At 33.5% G+C, this 17068-nt stretch overlaps 1 protein-coding gene across 1 annotated transcript in view; it reads left to right on the forward strand.

The window, feature by feature from the left end:
* LOC118749426 (neural-cadherin-like) overlaps positions 1-17068 on the forward strand; it is a 409803-nt gene that overhangs the window by 79728 nt on the left and 313007 nt on the right. The gene's annotated exons all lie outside the window — the stretch shown is intronic.

The following is a 17068-nucleotide window of genomic DNA, read 5'->3' on the forward strand; positions in this document are numbered from 1 at the left end:
TGAGGCTTCACCATCCCGCAAGTCCCAGGGGGTATGTGTTTGCTGCCACTTGCTGCGTTGCGGCGGGATGAGTGGAGTTGATTGTGCTGGTTCGGATCGGCCCTCTTGGTCAGTGACCGAAGACTCTTCCAGAATTCACGTCACGTCCTCCTGAGCTTTGTATTCACCCGGTGAGGCAGTGCTAAACGCACAATTTTTTTTTGTAGTGAACTGTTTTCCCCTTTTGTCAGTGGTCCGATATGTCGGCATGGGAATTGGGGAAAAATAGTCGGCTAAGTGGGGTTTAGTTTACATAGATTTTTAGTTTTTTTTCTGCCGAATATATTTTTTGTTTTTTTTTTTCCTTTGAAAAAAAAAAAAAAAAAATTTTTCTTTTGGACCCAGCTCATTCCATAGGCCTGCGCAGGCGCTCCTGAGCGCCTACTATCGCGATCGAGTGGGCTGAGAATCCAAACTAGAACTGACTATCGGGTTCTCAGTCACCCCACATGTCTCAGGGGGCAAGTGATGACTGCCCCTTGCTGCATTGCAGTGGGGTGTACTTAGACCGAAAGATCAGCAAGTGGATGAAGCGAAGCCCTGTTCACCCTTCAAGTCTGGAGGGGCATTCCACTATGCCGGCTTTTCATTACGGTTGGATGAGCTGGGCCAAGTAATGCTAACATTCTTTTTTTCAATGTGTTTCACCTGACTTTTTGCATAGACTAGTGCCTTCCTAATGTTAGGGAGGGTCAGCATTCCCATTTGACTTCGACTTGAAATACATATTTCCCATTTATATTAAAATATATATAATTGCGGCCGCTGTGGTGTAGTGGTAAGCAGTGCGCGCTTCCACTCCGCAGCACCTGGGTTCAAGCCCTGGTCAAAGCAACATCGCAAAAAATTTAGAAAAAAGGTTTTTTCTTAACAGCGATCGCCCCTCGGCAGACCTCCGAGTGTATTTCTACCATGAAAAACAGCTTCTCTTAAAAATAAAATCGCCGTTCGGAGTCGGCGTAAAACTGTAGATCCCTCGAGTTTGTGTCACAACATCAAGGCGCACGGCACAAATAGGAGGAGAAGCTCAGCAAAATACTAACATATGTATGTGTAAGCGCCAATCTATTATTATTATTGTAATATACCCAGCTGAATTTTGCTACACGTATATTTACCACGTGTTGTTTTCGGATATGCAGTGCAATGTTTAGAAAAATGCTTTTTTATACCCGAGCGCACTTGTGCACAAGGGTATTATAACTTTGTTCACATAACGGTTGTAACAGGCAAAACGAATAGAGATAGATATCGACAATTGTATACATAAATGATCAGAATGAAAAGACAAATCGATTAAGCGGTGACGGTCTGTCTGTGCACACGATAACTCGAGTAAAAATTGAGATATCTTAACGAAACTTGGTACGTGGACTTCGTTTGGGCGTAGGACGGATGGTATTGAAAATGGACGAAAAGTGCGATATTTTAGTAACTACTAAAGATAATTCACTCAAAATTGATATTTGCAATGAGTTTTAGACGAAAAATAAGAATATTAAAACATTTTGGAAAATGGACGTAGCCACGCCCACTTATTGTTACATGTGTATATCTTGGTAACCGCTGCACCAATTTCTTCCAAACTTGGCACAGTTGTTGGTCCTGGTACAGCATACCAAGTGGCCAAAAATTTTTAAAATCGGACAATAACCACGCCCACATCCCATATAACGGTAATTTAGAAAAATACGATAAATCAGTAAATATTTAAGCTAATTTTTTTTAAATTGATGGTTGCAACAATTCTTAACAAAGAAATATGTTTGTGATAAAATTTTGGAAAATGGGCGTGGCATCGCCCACTTATGATCACATATATGTATCTCGGTAACCGTTCTACCAATTTGTACCAAACTCGGTACGGTTATTGTGCTTGCCACATAAAAGCAAACCGTTGAAAATTGTTGAAATCGGATTAAAATTACGGCCGCTTTTCATATAACGGTAAATTTCAGAAATGCTTGAAATTTCCATATTTCGAAATTTAAGGACGCTAATTTACTTAAAATTTATACACTCCGGCTTATCATGTAGCGGTAGCTTTCGAAAAGGTGGAAAGCATATATTTAATACTTGCGCCGGGTATTTAATGTTCGGCTCCGCCCGAACTTAGACTTTCTAACTTGTTTATTTTTTTTTTTTTCCGACGTTTTGACCGTTTATTATGGTCTTCATCAGGGCCAATACAATGACAAATAGTTTTAATGACATTTAACATAAATTCGTATTCCTTACTCAAAATCGCTGCATTTTTCTGTGTCTAGTTTGGTTTTTGATTAATTTAAGCGAAAGTAGAAATAAACTAAATTAAATTTATTCAATTATTAATAAAAGAAATTGGAGACAAACGTACAGTTGGGACAATGTTTGTTTGATGATTTACGTTATTGGCCTGGCCTGAAGCATTATCGTCATGATTAATGTTCAATCTTTTTTTTTAATAACTAAATTGGTTTCTTAAACAAATTTCTATTAAAATATTTTTCTTTTTCGTTTTTCAATTTACTCCACCGCATGACCGAGAAGCCATTTTGAGACAGAAAATAAGTATATAAAATACTTAGTTCAAAAATAAGCGATTGCTTTTTCTTAAAATTTCTTACCTTTTATTTAAATTTGTTTGAAAAAATCGAGTAAAAAGTCTGAAATTTTAAGAAAAAGCAATTGCTTATTTATTACTCCTAAGGCTCATTTCTGTGTTCTGCATTATTTTTTGAAAGCTTTGAAAATCTTCAAAAATATGTGATACATTTTTAAAATGAAAATATTTCCACTGTCTAAATTAAAATGAAATTGAAAAAATGTATTTTTATAAAACAATAATTTAATGTATAGTAACTTTTATCGCATATGTAATTGTTACCATTTGAACAGTTAAATAAAATGTCTAATGTATGTATGTTGTTCTTTATACCGACACATAAAGCGCTTTGAGCCAGTTCGCTGTGATGACGGATGCATAAACTAAATTTCAAAACGCGTTGAAATAGTAAAGTGTATTGACTTCAATTTGTTTTCAAATCGGTTTTTTGTTTCTCACATCAGTTAGAAAACAAGTATAAACGCATCATTTGACGTGAAGTGAAAATAGGCTGGTTTTCTTTATACATCCCGTTTTAAATTTGAATTATTGTTATAATAAATTACAATTATTGTTTGTTTCCATTTTGGTCAACCGCGCAAATTATTTATAAAAAAATGTCGTATAAAAATAGCAGATTTTGTATACTTTTGAACACGACTTCATCGAGTGCGCTATGAAGAGGGGTATAAATGCTGTAAAGAAATATATGTTGAGTCGAATCGGTTTTTTAACAGACTTCCAAAAAAGGAGGAGGTTATCAGTTCGTCGGAATATTTTTTTTTTTTTTTATATGTATGTTATGGCATAACTTTGGACCACGTCAACAGATTTCGGTAATTCTTTTTGCATAGGAAAGGTAGTGTCTCAGAGGTGGTTCCATTCTAATGTGGTTAAGATCCGATCAGTGGATCATGAGATATATACATATATATATATATAAATATATTTTTTTTTTTTTATATGAGAGTTGAAGTCGGTTTTTTTTTGCTAAAAATTACTTGTTTGTAATGGGGTTGTTGTGTAGGTATCAGACAACAGCAGGAGTTTACTCACTTCCATCTAAACAGTATGAACTCATTGCTGTGAACTCTATAAGGTTAGTGAAAAACACCATACAAACAGTGAGATTCATAGTTAGTTTTGAAATCAATGTTTAGCTGCAGTGTACTCATTTGATTTCAAATATGGCATTGATATACTCTTTCCAAATCAAGTCAAGCGAGTGAAAAATTATGTTATGAAAAGCAAGTCGAGCAATCGAATGACACAAATTGACTTCAAACAATTAGGAGAATACGACAATTTTGAAAAAAAATTGATATTGGTGAAGTATTTTTTTAAATATATTAGTTTTACTAAATTATTTAGTTATGCACCTGACGTACATTTATATAATCAGCCTACAAAAGAAATGCAATGTTACCTCAGAAGACATCGGCTTTATAAGGGACTTGAAAAATAAGTTGCTTTATTATTTAAAAACAGTTTCTGTTGAAAACTAACAGATTTGCGCAAAATTGTGCTTCTTTAATACCCGCCAGCAAAAGAGCTCAAGAACTTTACCGAATCTGAGCAAAGGTACACAAAGGAGAAATGTTTACAAATTATGAGAACGTTAACTGAGAATTCTGAAAGTACAACGGAACCACAAATTGCGGATACACCTTTGTTACCTTCAGACAACTTTGAGCTGTTTTCAGGTTATAAAAACTCGTTTTACTCGAAACTTTGTTTTTCGGCTATATATGTCATTATATATTGGCCCAGATGTAAATATTGAATGAACTAACATATTTTAAATATTTACGGAACTACCGTCTGTATGCAACCCTAGCTATCCTATATTAAAGTAGATGTAATTCGAAAAACTTAAACGGATTTCTTCAAATCAACCTGAGCTGCGGACATATTGCGAATTCATTTTTAAACATTACCCACTACATTATTCAGTATTAAATACTTTCAATAAAGAAACAATTCTTATTAGACAATAAATATGAATCGTTTTATTTTAAATATTCCAATTTATATTTATTGGTAATGCAGATAGTGCGGATTTAACGTATTTTATAACCGTTACATGGGGAACATAAATTTAAGGCGGATTGCTATTAACAAGTTTGATACAATTTACTATTGCAATCAATTTCTTTCAAAACTATAATCTAAATAATTGTAGTTGTAGATCAAAATATAAACAACCCATTTTAATTGTAAACAAAACAGATTCCAATTTTAGGTATATTATGCAAATGCAATCCAATTTGATTTGAGTTATTTAGTTTTAGATACATTTATATTTCTGTATTCATATGGCATAGTAGCTTATGTGGGGAAGCTGGCTTTAGTATAATCCGGCATTCCCTTTAGTCTTTACAACACAAGGAATTTTTCGATGAGACTTAACAAGAATATTGACTTGCTAATATCGGGACTATTTCTTGCACGTTTATTTTCCAAAATTTCTTCAACGGCTCGACGCCGGTGAGTCATTCGTAAGGGTATGCTGCGAATGCCGCTTTCTACTAAAGCCAGCCTTTTGACCTTAGCTACTATTCCATACGAACACAGATTTCATTGCATACTCAAATTTTACATACAAAACGGTGCATTCATAATCTATTACTGGTACCACTTTTCGTCGTCGTTACTTTTATCATAATCTAATTTTCTCATGGTTCGGCTAGTGGGGCACGTGCGAAATGTGGATTTTCCCAGCTGCAGTAATGCAGTAGCTAGACACCTTCCTCACCAATAGCTCTGTCCTCTATTAGCTTCTTAATATAACTGCAAATGAATGAAAAGAAAAAAGGAAGGAAATTTAAGAAAAATTACTATCACAGCGTTTCACTAACGATAAGGGTATTAACTCCTCACACCTTATATTTGGATCTCTGTATGGATTCGGAATGTTGTGCATTTTTATTTCAATTCTGGCACTTGTCAGAGATATACATATCTGCAACGTGTTAAATGCGAAACGACCTGATGCATTTGGCTCAGTTGGGATACTGGCATTTTATTGGTGGATCAGGGCATCCATCCAAATCAATTGCACAAATATAAAGGGCACATTCAGCTGAAAATGTATGGTATAAAATATATTTTTAATTAACTGAAAACCAATTATGAATAAAATGCTATAATTAACACACCTTCAACGACTGCTGGGCCTCTATTTTCTAAAGTTTGAGTGAGTGAGTTTTAAAATGTACACTTGAAAATGTATAAACTCAAATGTTTCGATTCTGAAACAGTGAGCGTGTGTTTTTGCTGTCAAAATAGTGTACACTGGCTGTCAAAAAAACTCACGGCATTTTGCATGATGCAATAATGAAAGGTGTTATACGTTGGCAACTTCTCGCTCTAATCCGCCATCTTGAACTACCTTAGGAGAAACTGTGTTGTTTCTTTGCTAATTTCACTGAACATTTCCCAAAATATTAGAAAAAATTCTAAACAAGCTACATTGATTCAATTTTCGTTGTTCGTTTTGTTCTTATTCGCTGACATTTGTTTTCCAATTGCGTGAAATTTGGTAAGTATTGTAATAAAACCGAATTATTTTACAAATAAATTATAATTTTTCATTTATTAGGTCATTTCCTTAGTGTTTTCCTGGCCGACCTGTGCTGGTATTGTAATTAGGAGCTAATACACGTAAGTTGCAACATATTATTTTGACTTCATTGATGAACCATTCCATTTGCAGCATTCTCTGGTGAACTGCAGCTGCGGCCGAATTTGATGGTGTGCATCACCCTGCAGATATTTTGAAGTAAGTTGGAACCAGCTCTTAGTTATTTCAAAACCTAATGAACCATTTATTCGCAGATTTTGTGGACGTTTCTGCTGTGCTGCGTTCCTGCTCCGCCTGTGTATTGCTCCGCCCGTGTCGCTGTTGCGCCTTTGAATTAGTGTGTGCGTTGTGCTTTAGACACGTTGAAGTAAGTTGAAACCAGGTTTTTGTGTGTTAAAAACCTAAAAAGCCATTTATTTGCAGATTGTTTGTATGCTTCTGCTGTGCTGCGTTCCTGTTTCACCCGTGTATTAGATTGCTGCTTTCCTGTTAATATACACATCGTCGTTTAAAGTACGAAACCGCGTAACTGACATTTGCTGCTAAAAATTGGATTTGCTCACACAAGTTCTGGGCTCAATCCTTATCCATTCTTCCTGAAATATACTAGCCAAAAATGCGATTGCTTTTTAAAAAAAGATAACCATTTTGAAATATGAGTGTTTTTACTCTCTAGAAAATAATTTATGCAACCTCGCATACGTGGGTTTGCATTATCTTGATACACGGTTTTGTACTTTAAACGACGATATGTAGATGTATGTACATATATATCACATATATTGACTTAGATATGTATAGACAATTAATGATGTGTACATAATTTTTTTTATGTTGAAACTAGATATGTATATAGTATGTTATTATTATTATTCGGGTCGAAAAAGTCCTATCTCAAATGGAAATACTTTGAAAATGTGCTGAGTAGGGCGTCTTTGGATCGCCAGCTGAGATAGGGTGTTTTTGAACCGAGTTCTGAGATAGGGCATTTTTCAATCAAATTCTAAAATAGGGCGTTGTAAAGTTTTCTGATATCGAGTGTTTTCGACCTGGCTGCCGAGATAGGTCGATATTCCACTCAGCCATCGATATATAGTCGCATTTTTCGGTATATGGAAGACGATTAAACACGATTTGTTTTTATATCGATTCTAAAAAATCAACGGTAATTTTTAGCCACTTCAAACTTGCATATAATAAGACTAAAATTGAAGGACCTATAAAACTGAGTGGTCAAAAAAATTTTAACACTTCTGAGAAAAAAGTGTGAATTTTGGGTGAAAATTTGTTGTATTTTTTGTAGTTTTTTTACGAAGTTTTAAAATTGGGTTTATATGGGGTTTGTTAGAAATTGAGCTTTATTTTTATTGCAAATTCTTAGAAATAAATTAACATGAGAGGAAAATAATATCACTTTGAAATGGGGTTGCTATTGATATGACCGATACTGTATGTATATAATAAATTTTGTACAATTAAAAATCAAAGTGGATTTACTAAAATGGACACAACGCATTAATTATAAATTCTGAAATATATTGTTAATTTCAAAAACAAATAAATAAAACATTAAAAAGCTTGCTGTATGATTCGAACTTGGATGTACGTGAACTTGGGTAATGTATAATTGTTTATATGATTCCTCAAAGTATCCCTTATATAACACTGTGGAACACAAAAAAAACCTTAGTGCGAATATATCAAGTTTGATAGCTGTTGGCCATACCAATAATGCCTCATACTCAGATTTCCTAGATCAATTCCTGTTCTCCGAGAAGAAAAAATTTCACGATCCAAAAATCTTTTTTCTCCAAATTTTGAACATTTATCGTTTTTGGCCTATATTTTGTGGCAAATACCATACAAAGCAAATATAGGCCAAAAAACGAAGAATTTTCAAAATTTTGAGAAAAGAATTTGACCGCTATACTCAGATTTTTGAACCGTGAAAATTTTTTTTCTCGAGAACACGAATTGATCTAGTAAAACTGAGTATGAGGCATTATTAGTATGGTCAGCATCTATCAAACCTCATATATGCGCACAAGAAGCCCATTTCTGCCCATAAATGAATTCCTCTAGTTGGCCTGTACTATATAAGGGAAACATTTCAAATTCATAAGGGATAATTTTCTTAGTGATACGGCTTATATAAGGAATTACATATGCCTTACTGTTCTAGCTGGGTATTCATCAGCCCAAAAATTTTAAGCATATTCCTGTGAATAATAAAACGCCTAATTTTATTATTTTAATTATCTACAACTTTATGAGACTACCAAGCCATATATATACCTATTCAGATAATCGGAACGCTGTTGAGAAGGCATACAATTTAGTACTTTTTCAACTAAAAGGCCTTTTTTCTTCCCGTTTTTCTTGTACTTCCAAAATACAATATTGACCTAAGGTAGTTCGATTGCGAGCTGTCGCATCATGGGCATTTTGTTGGGTGCGTTTGGTAAATTTTCGGTTGTCTTTAAACTAAAAAGCGTTGTAAAATAAATAAAAATATGGAAAATAAAGCTAAAAAGCTTCAAATGAGCAAAAGATTTATTTAGTTGAATACATGGAAACCAATATTGAGTTTGCCAATGATGGTATGTGAAATATTGATAAATATTTGTTTTGTTTTATTTTCCCAAATATTTTTCAGATTTGAATCAGTAGATGGAGCACATTTAAGAGCAAAGAAGTGGAGTGATCTCGCTGCCACCCTTAACGGCTTACAAGGTGCTGCTAAAGACGCTTCAAAATGGCGCAAGTATTGGGCAGATCAAAAGTGAGTGAGTAATTGTAACTTTTAGAATGTCTTAAAATGCTAGATCTTTCACAGAAGTCATATAAAAGAGAGGGAGGTGCTGCGAAGGTCATAATTGCAACAAACCGGAAGGAACGGACTTGACGCCCAAAGGAAGCGACCGATATTAAAAACGGGTTCCGCAACTTATGGCACCAGTGGTCGTCACAGGACATGATAGTGTTCCTGAAATCTAAATTTAAGGATAATATGAATATTTCAATATGTATCAAAGAATATGTATCCAATTTGAATTTTTTAACTTAAAAGCACCATGAAGAGGAGATGCAGTTGGAGTTCCTTGCGAGCGACACTGAGGGTAATAATACCGAGGAGGTATTACCTCCAGCTGCCCCACAAACACCTCCGTCACCCCCTAGGCCTAAACTCCTCCACAGTCGTCTTCGATGTTGCGATCGTCGACACGAAAAAGAAAACGCACTTCAGGATCAAATTCGTCGATTGAAGTTGAATATTTGGAAATTGAAAAAAGGAAGATAAAACTAATGGAGGAAAATAATAGATTGTTAAGAGAAAAAAATGAATTGGAAAGGGAGAAACATGAAGCTGAAATTGGAGAGTCAGACAACATGGGATTGATTTGAGAAGACTAGAAATTATGGAAAGGCAGGCCACATTTCAGAGTGATAATTATATTACGTAGATAATATATTCATGTTAGTAATAATAAAAAAATAATGATAATAATAGTAATAATATCTTCATAATAATATTTATAATAATTTGATATAATAATAATAATTTATAATAATACTACCTTTCCTACCGTTATATACATGCATACATAATACTAAATACTTAGCCATTTTATACTAAATAATTAAGTTATTTAAATTAAATTAAAGACTGAATTAATAATAGTAATCACACCTTCACAATAATATTTATAATAATAATATCTTTCTTACCTTAATATATGTACATACAGTGGTTGAACAAATTCTAGCCGCACCACATTTTGACAAGTTTTAACATTTTTTTGTAGTTTATTCTTTAACAAACAACGTGTAAATCCAAGTTTCAAACTGTATGCAATATTAAAAAAATCCTCGAATTTTCGTAAAAATGTCGTGCTTTTTAATTAGATTTCTTTGAAAGATCTTGAATTCTAGTGGAAGATTCGCTGATTTTTTTTTTAATATTGCACAAAGTTTGAAACTTGGATTTACACGGTTCTTTTCAAAGAATAAACTACATTTTTATAAAAAGATTACAAAAATTAAATAACAAACAAAAAAGTGTTAAAACTTGTCAAAATGTGGTCCGGCTAGAATTTTTTCACCCCCTGCACATATTAAATACTGAGCTATTTTATACTTAATAAATAATTAAGTTATTTAAAATACATGAGTCTCAAATCAAAATAATAATAAGTAGTAATAATAATGATAATAACAATAATGATGGTTATAATAATACAATTAATAATAATAATAGTAATAGAACCAAATTAATTTAATTCATTTTTAATTTTGTACATATTCAATTATAATAAACCTACCACCACAATGTTTTTTTAACATTATATACTCACAAAATACTTAGCTTTATTTACATACCAAACTAATTATTTATTTGAAAAGAAGGAACACTGAATTACATGTGCATTAAAATTTATTTGAAACGAAAATATTGTTTTTTTTAATTAATGGTTAAAATACGTGTTTACTATTTGTAATCATTTAGATCTGGCTTGGTTTTGTATTGCAGTCTGATCCATTGTAGAACGTTCTTCACGTATTTCACTTTCATCAATTAAGGCTTCAATTATCGGAACGTTTGCTTTTATTAAAATGTTGTGGAACACAATGCATGCATTAATTATTTTCCCTGACTTTTCTGGCGTATAGTATAAACACCTTTCGTAAGAAGGACAACGAAAACGTGCTTTCAATACTCCTATACAACGTTCAACAATACATCGAGACTTTTTATGTGCTATGTTATAGCGCTCCTCTGCAGCATTTGATGCTTCGGAAATTGGTGTCATTAACCAAGGCTGGAGAGCGAATCCACTGTCGCCTTATAACCAGAAGTTTCGTTCTCCTCTTAAATATTTTTCTTTTAAATAATTTTGTAGTTGTGTACAGCGCCATATATAAGAGTCATGAGATGTTCCTGGAAATTTGGCGTTCGCATATCTTATTGTATACTTTGAATCGCAGATTAACAACAAGTTAATAGAGTGTCCTCCTAATAATTAAATAAGTTTAATATATTTAATTACTATCCAAATTGATAAAAAAATACCTTTCCGACAGTAATAGGCGCTTTCAATATCAGCTTTCGGAGCCACAATCTTAATATGGCTGCCGTCCATCACACCCAAAATTCCCGGAAAGCCACACACTTCATAGAATTGACTCTACGATGGCTTCATCAGCTGCACCGGGGAAAACTACATACTCATTTTGGACCACATTTAGCATTTCTGTCACCTCATCGACACAGCGACTTACAGAGGTTTGGGATGAGCATGCGAGGAAGTCCTGACCACTACAACTTTGGTAGCTTCCTGTTGCGAAGAAACGAAGCGCCGAGAGCAATTTCAAATGCGATGGAATCGATGTGCTTCGCATTGACTCTCGAAAACGGGGCTTTAGTTTTTCGTATAACTAAAAAAAAATTGGTTTGGGAAAGCGATAAAGCTCTTTAAATCGCTCTTCACTGACTGCGAATGGGTCTTGAGTGTCACGCAGGTACCTTCGATTTTCCATCATTGTATTCCTATGTACCAGAGCTGTGTAAGTGTGAAATCATTTTCAATTTTAAATCAACAATTTTTTTCTATCCAGTTTTCATTACTTATTCTTCGCTTAGGATTGAGGTTTAAAATTTTTGAATTTTCCATTCTCTCAAAGCAGTTATGAATTCACACATCAACATATTCATAGCAAGATTGAAAAACCAATGCCCAATCAAAAAAAGGTTTAACACTGAATGAGTATTGAAAAGCCTGTAATCTTTTATGTGTGTGCATTCTTTAACTCAGTACCAATCATTAGTTCAAAGCCACCCTGGTAAATAACTTTTTGATAAAAATGAAGATTTTTGACAATTGCTCAATTGTAAAAATTCAAACCGGCGTTACCCAATTTAAGTTTTTTGGTAGAGGATATCATATGTTTGGGATTATATATAAAACAGTTGTATTAACATTTACGTTTTAAATATAATTCATGTTTTATCTTGAAAATGTTTAAAATTTACATTAAATTAGATAGCTACTTCGCATAAGCTTTACATTTAGGTTGATAAAATTTTAGTGAAAATATTTTAAAAATCTTAGTGTCTTTAATAAAAAAATAGCTCATCATAAAAATTGTATCGCCGTTCGGCGTCGGCGTAACTTTGTAGGTCCCTCCCATTTGTGTGACAGCAAAGGCGCACGCTACAAATCGGAGGAGAAGCTCGGCCAAAACTTAGCAAAAGTGTCAAGGCCAAAATATGATTATTATAAATAAATTTAGTTTCAAACAGGTCGCAACCCTCTTCAAACACCTCAAAAGTATTCCCAATATTATTTAGTTGTAAACCCGCATGAGTCCGAAATTAACATTTTTTAGCAGAATTTCCAGATTTTACCGGAAATCGTACATGGTTTTCTGGCAACTGAGAGGACAAATAAGAGAGTAAGTAAGGTCATCTCTTTGTCAGAAGCTACCTGGCGGTAAATTCTGGTAAATGTGTCAAAAGATCCGATGTAGTGTCTTTGACAACCAAATTGTAAACAAAATAGAAGTGCACTCTGCTAATGCATGTTGAAAAGTAAATAATTCCTTGCTTGAGTGGATGCTAATGAGTTTTGGTTAAATTACAAAACGCTTAAAAAGGTATTAGCCGTCATTTTACGTTTAAAAACTTTAAAACTTTAACACATTACCACCCTATACTCTATATGTGGTTGACGATTGAACTAAACCGTTGTTTATTTGGGTAAGATTAAAATATATTTTACTATTCAATATTGGAGTTGGTGTGAAACAAAAATTTATAATTTATTGTTATGTATGCAAATAAGAACTACAATTCTGAGCTTATTGAGCATCTCTTAGTCAAAAACAAAGGCAATTTTGCTTGATCAAGTTTCGAATCTAAGAAGAAAATGTTTTTAACAAACAAAAGGTTAATAATAAAATTTGAAGGATTTAAGATATTGCGTATGGTAGCATGAAACGTCACAATCTTCTTAATTGTCAGGCTGTTGATATGGCTACGAAAAAGTGACAATGGAAACACATAGCTGAAGATTTCATACTTACAGTGGGATAAACTTCAAACCTCTAATATAAATTAGTTAAATTTAGTTATTATTTTTTTTTATCAATTTTAAGTTTTCGTTTGGAACAATTTTCATGAACTTATCTATTAGGAGATCTCTTTGGAAAATTACCGTACATCCGATATCTATTGAAATTTTGACATCCTCACTTTTTGGAAAAAGAAGTTCAAGATACAAGTTTATGTGCAAAAAATAAATTAAACAGTAAAAGTCTCCTTATATTTATTGAACTAAAAATAGAAAAATTTTTATTTCATTACCCAGACTTTATGAATAGCCTACTCTATAAGTAATAGTAGAAATTCCGAATTAGTAAGTTCAGTCAAGACGTCATTCAAAAGTTTTGAAGAAAATCACTTTTCTCTTTTGTGAAAATTTGGGACTATCTTATGCGAGTATTGTCGACAAAATGTTAGTCTATGAATGACTAAAAATTAACGAATAAATGGTTAATCGCGATTAATGATTAAAATTAATTAGGCGATCGCTGTGGTGTAGTGGTTAGAAGTGCGCACTACCATTCCGCAGGGTGAGCGTCCGAGCCCAGTTCCGGCCAACAAAAAAAAGAAAATGTTTTTTGTAATAGTGGTCGGCCCCCGGCAGGAGTCGGCGTAAAACTGTAGGTCCCTTCCCTTTGTGCGACAACATCAAGGCGCATACCACAATCGGACGAGTAGCTGGGCCAAACACTAACATATGTCGATGGTCCTCTGCAATAACGGCGCAATTCAAAATTTCAGGTTTAGAAAAATACATAATTTGAAAGCTTACAGTGTGACTGCATATAATCCGGAATAATTACGTTCCAAGACATATTATTGCTAAATAACGAAACAAAAAATCTTTAATTGGCTCTACTGAAATATATGAAATTTTTAGTTGTGTCGATATGAAAGCGCCTTTCTATTATTATTAGTAATCATCAACACAATTTCAAATTACATAAACCCAGTCACAGCCCTTTTTTGTATTCAACGCTTCCAGAAATCACATAATACATAAAATAAATAAAAGCTGTTTTGATTAATATTACATAAACTGGAAACTGTTAAAAATAAGTGCGCTTGAGTACATAGATTAGAACCCATTTAGTTCCTAAAATGTCTGTTTGCAACACATAACAATAAAAATGCACATCAAATAGCTAAGAATGATGAAGGAAATCGATTCAGACATGCCTGTTTAACTGGCCGTGCGTTCTCAAAACAAACACATGTTAATTAAGGGGCTATTCAAGTATTATGTAACCAGTGGGACGCGGGGGTCTTGGTTTGCTTATTTTTAATGACAAGGGGCAACATTTCTTCAAATAATTAAAACATTAATTACATACGCACAAATTTTGCTTGCAATTTCGATCACAATTGAACACTGCACTTCACTCTCGTTTCGAATTTTCGAAAGCGTTTTTTAAGCTATTTATGGGGTTAACACTTCTTGTGGGCACTTGATATTGTAAAAAAAATATGCGCAATTCGATCCCTAACTACATTTTTTTGTAAAGAACGCCCGTTTGCATGATTCAATAATACAAGGTTCGATAAACTGACAGTTGTCTCTCTCGCACCGCTCCCTTAGCAGTGGCACCGTGTTGCTGCTTTGCAAATTTACATGGAAACAGTGTAGTTTTGGTGTGAAATAAAAGTATAAGCTCTTGTGCAATATGTTTATTTGTATATGTATATGAAGCATATTTAACTGATGAAAACAAAAGCCTTGGATGTTTACATCAATCTCATAGTAGTCTTATTTTAATTTTGAGTCATTTTGCAGTTTCTATACAGCTAAATAGCATATAAATTACGTAAATAACGTAGATATATCAATATTACGTTCAACATTTCGTTTAAAATGCCAGATTTCCTGCAAATACATTAGAATTTACAAGAGGAATTTCAGTACTAATTGCCTACTTTGTGTACTTTTCTACTACCATTTTCGCAACAAGGGATTGCATTCTTGCCCTTTCTCTGTCCTTCGTAAATGCAACCTTTTGTAAGGGAGTGTCAAACCGCAGCTGTCAATAATTATCTAACCTTGTATTATTGAATCATGGCCCGTTTGCTTTATATTTGAAAAATACAATTATTTTTTTATTTTGTATACATTTGTCATTTGTTACAAATGAAGAAAAGTCCAAGAGTTGCCAAGTATAAATATCTTTATATCTATTTATTAAAATAATAATTTACAATAATAATTTATTTAATTAATACTTTATTAAAATACAAATTTGAAGTGCAAATACATTTGTAAAACAGTTTATCACAAAATGTTATTAATTGTTTGCAAGCATACTATAGTTTTCATGCATTTTGAGAATAATTAATCTAATATGTGTACATATATATCGTCGTTTAAAGTACAAAACCGCGTATCGTCATTCTGCAAAACCGTGTGACTGACATTGGCTGCCAAAAATTGGATTTGCTCACAAAAGCTCTTGGCTCAATTCTTATCCATTCGTCCTGAAATATACTAGCCAGAAATACGTTTGCTTTATAAAAAAGATAACCATTTTGAAATATGGGTGACTTTACTCTATAGAAAATAATTTATGCAATTACGCGGTTTTGCATTTTCTTGATACGCGGTTTTGTACTTTAAACGACGATATGTATAGCATGTACTTACGGACGCCGTCGTAGCAGAGTGATTACATGTGCGTACTTCCACTCCATAGCACCATGGTTAAATACCTGGTCAGATCATAACCCAAAATAGCAGTCGTCCTTCGGCACGCAATGGCAAACCTTCGAGTATATTTCTGCCTTGAAAACTCTTCTTATAAAATCAGAACTCATGCCTCAAGTTTGAGCAAAAGTTCGGCCAAACACTTAGAAAAATATTTTAGCACCAAATATTTATTTGTTTACTTATTTTGAGGGAGATGGCAATCTTCTGGTTTCACATTTTGAGTACAAAAATTTCAACCCTGATACAACAAATAGTATTAGTACTGAATGATATTGACAGATTGCATTCCCATAAACGTCCAATCATACATGATTGAGTTCTCTTTTTGCATTCACATTCTCTATGTGAATGGGTGTCAACCATTCCATAACACACTACATATTTTGTGTTTACAATTTGTAACCAATCTCAAGAGTGGTTGTTAAATTTTTTAAATCAAACAATCACATTTTTGAAACGAAAAAAATGAGAATGCACACTCAATTGATTCAATCATTACACAGCTCTGCTATGTACATACATAAAGTAGTTATAATTGAAGTCACGGAAGTAGAAAATGTATATTTACCTCCTTCTTCTCCGCAACTGCCTCCTAAATAGAATATTTGATTCCATTAATGTATTTTGCATATTTTTTCCGTTTTGCTTATTTTTCTTTTTGTACCGGACTTGTCAAATGTTATTCAGCACAACAGTGTACACTTTAGTTTACGGAATAGCATGAAAGTTCACAGTGCCACTGCCTGTGTAAATGAGTTTTAGATCAGTGTACATTTTTCCTTTTCTCACTGTTACAGAATAGGGCACCTGCTTTTCCTTTGTACCCAAGCCCACGTACATACATGCTGAACAAGATGTAATGTGCATTTTCGCTCACCTCAACATCGTCGAATTTATACCATTAAGGTTGGCCCAATGCAAGCTGGCTTTGCTTGCTTTGCCTTGACAACTGTCAAAAATTAATAGAACAATACTAAAACGTATGAAAATTAGCCTAATAGCAACTTTGCTTCAACCGCTTCAAGTACTTCGAAGTTGTGAATAGCCCAAAACTCTATTTGA

Source organism: Rhagoletis pomonella, unplaced genomic scaffold (assembly GCF_013731165.1).
Source record: "Rhagoletis pomonella isolate Grant_MI unplaced genomic scaffold, Rhpom_1.0 Rhpom_scaffold_00016, whole genome shotgun sequence".
NCBI classification, from domain to species: domain Eukaryota; kingdom Metazoa; phylum Arthropoda; class Insecta; order Diptera; family Tephritidae; genus Rhagoletis; species Rhagoletis pomonella.